This window comes from Vombatus ursinus, unplaced genomic scaffold (genome assembly GCF_900497805.2).
Source record: "Vombatus ursinus unplaced genomic scaffold, bare-nosed wombat genome assembly UNPS02014841.1, whole genome shotgun sequence".
Classification (NCBI taxonomy): domain Eukaryota; kingdom Metazoa; phylum Chordata; class Mammalia; order Diprotodontia; family Vombatidae; genus Vombatus; species Vombatus ursinus.
The window spans coordinates 23,122,411-23,132,532 of record NW_020954619.1 but is presented as its reverse complement, the minus strand read 5'-3'; the positions used below and the strand labels follow the sequence as shown (position 1 = coordinate 23,132,532).

General features: G+C 35.9%; 1 long non-coding RNA gene across 3 annotated transcripts in view; it reads right to left on the bottom strand.

Annotated features, from left to right (window-relative positions):
- Window positions 1-1,962: 1,962 nt before the first annotated feature.
- The window catches only part of LOC114026742, a 29,077-nt gene continuing 20,917 nt past the window's right edge, over window positions 1,963-10,122 (bottom strand). For 2 of the 3 annotated variants that reach the window (XR_003567153.1, XR_003567154.1), the window contains 2 exons: window positions 6,244-6,366; window positions 1,963-2,243 (listed from right to left, as the gene is read on the bottom strand). This is a non-coding gene — a long non-coding RNA (uncharacterized LOC114026742). The remainder of the gene's footprint in view (window positions 2,244-6,243; window positions 6,367-10,122) is intronic. The other variant, XR_003567152.1, reaches the window with a different exon arrangement.

The window sequence follows — 10,122 nt, the reverse complement described above, 5'->3', positions numbered from 1 at the left end:
AAATTGATTTAGTTATTGTTATTCTTTTCTTTCAGAGTAGCTAGGTGGCACAGAGAAATGAGTACCAAACATGGAATCAGGAAGATTTGAATTCAAATTTGGCCTTAGGCACTTACTAGCTCTGTGAACCTGGCTAAGTCACTTAACCCTGTTTGCTTCAGTTTCCTCATCTGTAAAATGATCTGGAGAAGGAAATGACAAATACCGTCAGTATCTTTGTCAAAGAGATAGTTGAGTGTATAGAAGTCTTAAGTGTGTTTTAATAAGTTACAGCCAGATGTTTTATGCATTTTGTAGTTATTTTGAATGCAATTTCTAGCATTCCATGTTCTTATTAATATTGTATAGAAATACCAACATTTTTGTTGACTTATTTTGCATCCTGATATTTCACTGAAATATTTACAGGAAGTTGGGTGAACCAGTGGATAGAGTGCTGGGGATCCCATCAGGAAAACCTGAAATAAAATTTGTTCTCAGATATGTGCTCATTGTTTGACCTGTTCAAAGCACTTTGCCTTTGTTTATCTAACTTTCCTCATATGCCCAATGGGTATTATAATCATACCTACCACGTGGGGTGTGGTAAGTTTCAAATGAGCTCATATTTGTGAGGTGCTTAGCATAAAATCTGAGACATAGTGGGTACTAGACAAATACTAGCTATTATTCATTCATTCATTTATTATTCCCTTACCAAGTTGATTTACTAGATATCTAATATTTTCATATGTAAATACTATGTCATCCAGACAAGGATAATTTGGAATCCTCTGCCAATGTTTATATATTCTCATAATCTTTCTTCTTTTGTTGAAGGAAGCTAGCTCTCCTAGATCTTTATCACAAAATAGAGGAAAGGACATTTTCATTTTTCACCTGTTTCAGAGGAAAAGCTTCAAGTATTTTGCTACTACTGGTGATATCAGCTTTTATTTGTAGACATATACTTCTTTCATATTAAAGGAGGGTCACTCAACATTTATAATTTCAAATATTCATAAGTGCTCAATTTGCTCAAAGGGTTGTTCTGCGTCTATTCCTTAACTAATAGGTTTTTATTGTCTTTTTAAATATTAAAATACTTAATCATGTTTGTTTCTTTCATAATCTTGAAGCATTCTTGTATCCCTGATTTAATCTAATTTGGTCATGCAGAAAAAAATGTAAATGTATTTTAATAGTCTCTGGCAAGTTTTATTGAAAATTTTTTACACTGATACTTAGGAATTCTTTATACTTTTCTATCTCCATGTTTCCTACATGTTTAGGTATCAATCTCTTCTCCATTTCTGTTCTGATGCCTCTTTGTGGTATACAGGTGACCCTAGGCATTTGAAAGCTTTGTGAGCAAACTCTTAAATAACTTACTTAGAGAGAGATTATTTGAATGCAAAACCAGTAATGAATGGATTATGTGTCTGCCCTTATGTTTCAGCCTCATTTTCGACTAAGGGGATCACTGCTAGAACTTCCAAACAGAAAATGAATTGTTTGAGTCAGAGAAGCTTTTAAAAACCATTTACTATAGTTAGGTGTGAAGAGATTGTTAATTATATGTAGAGGAAAAACTCCCAATAATGAAATTCTGAATCTGTATAAAGTTTTGAGTAAAATATAGAGAGTAACTAAATCTGGGAATTCATTGTTATACGAAACTTCCAGGTCAGGAAAGTCCCTCTACCACTGTAGTTGTGCACTTTATGTATAATTTCAAGTTTTAAGTAATTCCTGGAAGGCTGAGAAGATTGTAACTTTTCCAGGGTTTCATAGGGAATATATGACTGTGCTGGGAATTGAACCCAGGTATTCCATGACTTCAATGTGGATTCTCTATCCACTATGCAACATTATCACTTTTCCCTTTAAGAGAATGTCAATTCCTAATTTTGTGTTATTATATAATCTTTTCATCACTTCAAATAAAAAAATGACCCAGGAATCATTTCTGCCTTAGAAAGCTTGCTTTACAATTGGGGCTTACTTTATTAATATAAGAGTAACATTCATTCCATTCATTTCAATTTCTCTCATCTTCTGTTCTCTGGCCCTTTCTTACCACACAGCCTGGAAAGACTGTGATTTCCTGCTTCTATTTTTAGTCAACAATCTATGTACTCAAAGATATAAACAGCATGACAATTTCCTATCTTTACAGGTGCCAACCATGTAGCAATAGGACTTGCATACTTCTGCACATGAACCACCCATCATCGTGCAATCATATGTATCCTTAGGAGTAGCTATGGAAAGAAGAAAACAAATATTTCAGAATCTTTATAACCACATAGAAGTTATGTTGTATCCTGAATAAGTATTCAAGAAGTTTTGCCTAAACATTATATTCATTCATTTGGTTTTTAAAAATTAAGGTGGCGTAGCCATTCCAGATTTTAAATTGTACCGTAATGCAGCAATCATCAAGACTACTTGGTACTGGCTAAGAAATAGAGTGGTAGATCAGTGGAATAGGTTAGGTATGCAAGAAACAGTAGTCAATGACTATAGTAATGTATTATTTATAAGCTCAAAGACCCCAGATTCTTGGAGAAGAACTTGCTATTTGACAAAAACTGCTGGAAAAACTGGAAAAGAGTATGACAGAAACTAGGCATAGACCAAAAATCTCACACCATATACCAAAATAATGTCAAAATGGGTTCATGATTTAGATATAAAGGCTGATACTATAAACAAACTGGGAGAGCAAGGAATAGTTTATTTGTCAGATTTATGGAGAACAGAAGACTTCATGACCAAACAGGAGATAGAGAACATTAAGAAAAGCAAAATAGATAATTTTGATTACATTAAATTGAAAAGTTTTTGCACAAACAAAGCCAATGCAACCAAGATTAGGAGGGAAATAGAAAACTGGGAAAGAATTTTTACAAATAGTATCGCTGATAAGGGCCTCATTTCTAAAATATATAGAGAATTAAGTTAAATTTATAAGAATACAAATCATTCCCCAATTGATAAATGGTCGAAGGATATAAACAGGTAGTTTTCAGATGAAGAAATTAAAGTCATCTGTAGTCATATGAAAAAATGTTCTAAATCACTATTGATAAGAGAAATGTAAATCAAAACAACTCAGAGTTACCACATCACACCTATCAGATTGGTCAACATGACAAAACAGGAAAATGATAAATGTTTGAGATGTGGGAAAATTGGAACATTAATGCATTGTTGGTGGAGTTGTGAAATGATCCAACCATTTTGGAGAGCAATTTGGAACTATGCCCAAAGGGCTATAAAAATGTACATACCCTTTGACCCAGTAATACCACTTCTAGGACTGTATCCCAAAGAGATCACACAAAAGGGAAAAGGACCCACATGTACAAAAATATTTATAGTGCTCTTTTTTGTGGTGGCAAAGAATTGGAAATTGAGAGGATGCCCATTAATTGGGGAATGACTGAACAAGTTGTGGTATATGAATGTAATGGAATACTATTGTGCTATAATAAATCATGAACAGGCTGACTTCAGAAAAACCTGGAAAGACTTGTATGGTCTGATGCTGAGTGAAGTGAGCAGAACCAGGAGAACATTTTATACAGTAGCAGCCGTGTTGTATGAGGACTAATGCTGATAGACTTAGCCCTTTTCAGTAATGCAAGGATCTAAGACATCTCTAAAGGTCTCATGATGGAAAATGCTATCCACATCCAAAGAAAGAACTATGAAGTTTGAATGCAGATCAAGGCTTTCGATATGGTATTTTTTTTTCTTCTGTTTCATTTTGTTTCCTGTGGTTCCTCCTACTGGTTCTAATTCTTCCTTACAACATCACCAATGTGAAAATATGTTTAATAGGAATGTATATGTATAGACTATATCAGATTTCTTGGAGTGGGAGGGGGGTAAAGAGGGGGAGAAAAATTTAAAACAAAAAAGCTTATGGAAGTGATTGTTAATAAATCAAAATAAATAAATTAATAAAGAAAAAAATTAATCTTTTAGTAAATGTTAGTATGATGAAATGGGAAAAACCCGTGATTTTCAAATTCAAGAACTGGTTTCCAGTCCTACTGTTCTGACTTATTAACTTGGTAAACTTGTTGGAATTATCTCACCTCTTTAAGCCTTTGTTTAAGTATTTATAAAATGGGAATCATCATACTTGCCCTAAACTAAATCACAAGATTGTTGTAAGAATCAAATTGGGGTAGGGAATGGACCTGTTATATCATTAGTATAGTTACAAATCTTACTACATATCTTTCCAACTCAGTAAAATCCTGTGGCTCATTTTACTTCTAAGATCAAATACACACTTTTTTCTTTAATACATAAATCTCCAGTCATCTCTGGCACTTTGCACTGACTATACCCCATTTCTGTCATGAACACTTTGACCTCCTAGAAGCATGAATTTACTTCAAAACTCAACTCATTTGCTGTCTTCTAAATGTACCCAATCCTAAGCCTTTCAGCCAGCAATTTATTTCCAAAACCTTATTATCATAGACTTATTTTTTATTTCATACATGTTTATATTTATCTATGTTGCCATCCTCAGTAGAATGTAAGCTTCTTCAGGAAAAAAAAAACTGTTTCATAGTTGTTTTTGTATTCCCAGCATGAAGGAAGTACTTAATAAATACTTTGTGCTTTATTGATATAAAAAGTACTGTGCTTGGCACTAGGGACGCATGTTTGAAAAAGAACCATTCCTTCTAGTTAATGCAATACAATCTGGTAAGATACATAGACAAGTGATATAATATCAAATATAACTATTTTATGCTTAAAATAAATAAAATGCTTAGGAATTCAGAGTACGGGAAACATAATTTCTGACTTGACTGGAAAGGATCAAGGAAATACAACTTCTTGGAGAAGGTGGTATTTCAGTTGGGCCTTGAGAGATGAGCATCTTTTTTATAGGTGGACATTAGAGAACATTCTAGCCTTAAGACTCAAAGTGAGCAAAAGCTCATGCCCAGCAAAGAATGAGGTGTACTCAGAAGTTCAGTTTGGGAATGGAAGAGGTACATGAAAAAGTGGTCTACTGAGTGATAAAGTAGAAAAAAATGAACTTCAGTCAGTGAACTCTTAAAGAACAGATAGGATAAAATCAACAGAGGAAAGGCACTAGAATTAAAATAGTTTGGGAAAGACCTCTTGTAGCTCATTCATGAAGCAATCCAGAGAAGACAAGAGGTAGAGGTGAGGAAGGAGATTATTCCAGACATAGAAAATAGCTGATGAAAATATCCAGAACACCATGACATGGAATGTCTTATTACAAGAATAATGAAAGGTCATTGTCAGTGGATTGAAAAATGTGTGGGGAAACAGGGTATGAGAAGACTGAAAGGTGTGCTTTAAGAAAATTACTTTGGCACCTGAATGAGGATTGACTTGAGTAGAGAGAGACTTATGGCAGCTGCTACACCAAACAGCAAGGTTAATACAATAGTCCAAGTATGAGGAGATCAGGAATGGTAATTGTGAGGTAACAGTATCAGAAGAGAGAAAGAGTATTTAAGAGAGGTTGCAAAGATGATATCAACAGAGATACTGAGGAGTTGAGGATTGCATCTGTTTGTGAGCCTGGGAGACTGGGATGATGATTGTACTTGGAACAAGTACTGGTATTACAAGGGTACCAAGATGGTACATTTGACAGTAATAAGGAAATTTGGAAGAGAGAGGTCTTAGAGCAATAGATGATGAGTTTAGTTAGGGATATTTTTAGAATGAGACACATAATGGACATTCAGTTCAAGATTCCATTAACAGGCATTTAGGGAAGTAAAACTGGAGGTCAGTGAAGAAGTTAGAACTAGATATGTAAATTTGAGGATTTTCAGCGTAGGAATGATAACTGGATCCACAGGAGTTGATGAGATGACCAAATTAAATAGAAATCAGTATAAACAGTAAGGGTGGGCCAGTGGAATACTATCCCCTTCCCTTCCTTGTTGATTCTGAAGGTTGGCTCAGGAAAGCAGGTGGCACACTTAGCTCCAACACTTGGTACTTTCAGAGCAAATAGCAAGGAGCAAACATCTTCCCAGAAATCCCAGACTTCAGAGATGTTTAGGATGACTGAAATTGTGCTCAGAGTGGGGATTAGTGTGTACCATGCCAGTCATAACTGAGTGGCAAACACCCTCCACCCAGAAACTCAGATGAACCTGTGTGAGGGTGTTTGACCAGTAATCATATTTCACATTTTGCTTCCTCAATTCTTTCAACAGAACAGAAAGTTTTCTTACTCACCTTTGGAAGAACCAAGCGAACATTTAATACCAGGGTAGGAGAATGTCAGAAAAAGCAACAAAAATAGAAGGTGTAGAGTCATCATGGTGCGTAGTTGGCTTGAACCTGGAAAATACAGGAAACCTGTGGGATGGAAAGATCAACTGAAGATAGGACTGGAGAGGACAAATAAGGCTAGACTAGGCCATGTTACACTCAACTTACCTAAGTTCAGTTAATATTAGCTTCTAAATACATGGATTTGAATCAGAGTACATTCTCAAGAGCATAGAGTACTCATATTTATAGGGCTGGGATATTGCTCAACAGGGTATTAAAATTTATATGCAAGTGTTGCAATCCACAGTGAAATTCTAAACAGACCCATGTTAGTCACCTTGAGGAAGATCCAAGTCATGTGGGTTCTTTTCTCTGTTTTTAGCTATAAATGGAATGGGAAGGAGAGGTCCAAATTTAATGTTTGGGCTACAGCTACTTCTATCACAAGCCCTCTTTTCTGTACAGATGGCTCTGGAACAGCATTGCACCATCTGGAGGTGATGAATAATTTCTCAACAGGTTTCCTAGAGAATCCATTGAGAATCTCACCCATCTACAAAACTGGTGGTCAAATATTATGGAAATCTGATCAAGAAGAAAATAGTAGTTTGATTCTTAGCCAGTTTAGGGAACTATGTGCTGAATAGTAACACCCCTTACATGGAATTAATATAGACCTTGTTTCCCAATATCTAGCTTCCACTTTTTCAAGTTTACCCGTTCAATAAGCAGCATTCTGTGGCAATTTAGGAGAGGGAAGTAACACCTAATACTGCAGAGGAAGGGGAAGGCAAATAGAGAGAAAAAAGGGGGAAAGGGTTCTAGATGAATATTGGGCATGCAAGTGCCAGTATTTGTTAATAGAATGAGAAAATATTCCCTTTTCAAAAGCAGCAAAGCATAGGAGGTAAAGAAATACTTTTAGTATTGTTGAAGAAATTTATTTGATGAAACACATCAGTGTTAAGGAATATCAGTAAGAAAAAGTTGCAGGTTTCTCTTATCAAAGAACAAGGAAAGTATTTCCAGCAGTGGATGAAACCATCAGCTTTACCATGTCCTTCTATTATAGTTTGTTGTTTAATTTCTTCTTGAGAAAAAGTTGGTTTTCTCTTATTTTCAGTACATATAAGAAGTTAATGATCTCTGGGTAGAGTTACATTTAATGTAGCTTCTTAGTTGGATGGTCTTAGATTTTCATTTTCTCCTAAATAAACCAGATCTGCATCCTCTTTATTATGAGGTCCTAATTCCCTTCTGTTAGCCACATGTGAACCTATTCTGTGGCCTAGCAACTGTGTTAAGTTGTAATTTTTAGCTAGAAAATCACTCTTTTAGACCAAAGGTCCTTCCAAAAACCACCATAATTTTAGAAATTCCTTTCCCTGTGCTTCCTCTCTTGCTAACCTTTCTGTTTTATTTGGTTACCAGACTATTTCCAAAGTAGATGAATGCCAAGGGAAGCAGAGCATTATCTGAAGCCATGGCTTCTGATCTCTGCTTCAAACTATGTGTGTGGTATTTGGCATATCTCCTCTCTTCTCTGATCTGTATATTTCCTGTGCTACAAAATGGAAATATAGGGCTTAATGATATCATTCATTCAGGGCTGTAATAATCATGGTTTAATTACCAGCACATCCAGAAAAAAAAAAACATATGAGATAGCTGGTGGGGTGGAGACAAGATGGCAGAGTAAAAGCAGTGACTTGCTTGAGTTCTCCCTCAAACCTCTCCAAATACTTTTAAAATTGCTCAAAATAAATTCTAGTCCATCAGAACCCACAAAAAGACAGAGTGAAACAAATTTCTAGCCCAAGACAACCTGGATGATTGATGGGAAAGGTGTATTGTACCTGACTGGGAGAGGAACACAGATCAGCATGCACCATGTAGGCAAAGACAGGGCCTCAGCGAACCTGGAGCAGTCCTCAGGGGATTTAATCAAAGGGAGCTGTGGTGGTTTCCAGACTTCTCAACTCACAAACACCAAAGACAATTTAGAAGGTCATTAGGAAAGGTCTGTCTAACCATGGTGAGCCCCAGTCTATGCACAGCCCTGGGGCAGCAGCTTTTTCCAGAGCTATCAGCCCACAGACTGAGAAAGAATCAAGTGGCTGATCAGAGGAGGATTGCAGGGATCTCTTTGCTGGCACTGAGGCAGGATTCTCTTGCTTTGCTCATGCTTGGATCAGAGTCACAGTTCTGGGTGGTGATCCTGCTGGTGTGCTGGAGCTTGTGGTGGCAGTGGGGAGGGAATCTTCCTCATAGTTCCAATGCAGAAAAGAGTGCTTGTAGTCATTCATAGACCAGAGCACAGGCCAGGAAAGGAGTAAACACCTCACACTTGATCACTTGGAAGAACTGAAAATTTACAGGTCCCTAGAAATATCTCTGAAAACAGCTGCACAAAACGCCTGAAGCTTGGGACAGTACATTCTCCACACTGGAAGCAGACCCCTACCTTAACAAAGAGTTTAAATCTCAAGTAATTGGTGGGGTCATGAGCAAACAGTGCAAAAAAAAAAAGTCAGACCATAGAATCTTTCTTTGGTGACAAAGAAGATCAAAACATACAACCAGAAGAAGACAACAAAGCCAAAGCTCCTACATCCAAAGCCTCCAAGAAAAAAAAATGAATCAGTTCTAGGCCATGTAAGAGCTCAAAAAGGATTTTGAGAAGCAAGTAAGAGAAGTAGAGGAAAAACTGGGAAGAGAAATGAGAGTGATGCAATAAAATCATGAAAAACTAGTCAACAGTTTGTTGAAGAAGACCTAAAAAAAATACTGAGAAAATAACACCTTAAAAAATATCCTAACTCAAATGGCAAAAAAGCCAATAAGGAGAAGAACACCTTAAAAAGCAGATTTGGCCAAAAGAAAAAGGAAGTCCAAAAGCTCACTGAAGAAAATTCTTCCTTTAAAATTAGAATGAAGCAAATGGAAGCTAATGACTTCATGAGAAATCAAGAAATTGTAAAACAAAACCAAAAGAATGAAAAAATAGAAGACAATGTGAAACATCTCATTGGAAAAACAACTGACCTGGAAAATAGATCCAGGAGAGATAATTTAAAAAATATTGGACTATCTGAAAGCCATGATCAAGAAAAGAGCCTAGACATCATCTTTCAAGAAATTATAAAGGAAAACTGCCCTGATATTCTAGAACCAGAGGGCAAAATAGAAATTGAAAGAATCCATCCATCACCTCCTGAAAGACATCCCCAAAGGAAAACTCCCAGGAATATTATAGGCAAATTCCAAAGTTTCTAGGTCAAAGAGAAAATATTGCAAGCATCCAGAAAGAAACAATTCAAGTATTGTGGAAACACAATCAGGATAACACAAGATTTGGCAGCTTCTACATTAAGGGACCAGAGGGCTTGGGATGTAATATTCCAGAGGTCAAAGGAATTAGGATTGCAACCAAGAATCACCTACCCAGCAAAACTGAATATAACCTTTCAGAGGAAAATTGGATATTCAGTGTCATTCAGAGGACTTTCAAGCTTTCTTGATGAAAACAGAGCTGAACAGAAAATTCAACTTTCAAATACAATACTCAAGAGAAAAGGTAAACAGGAAAGAGAAATCATAAGAGATTTATTAAAGTTGAACTGTTTACATTCCTACATGGAAAGATGATATTTGTAACTTATGAGACTTTGTCAGTATTAAGGTAATTGGAGGGAAAATTGCATGTGTATGTGTATATATATACATATGTATATATGTATATATATATGTGTACACACACACATATATATATATGTAGATAGATAGATAGATAGATAGATAGATAGATAGATAGATAGATAGATAGATAGATAGATAGAT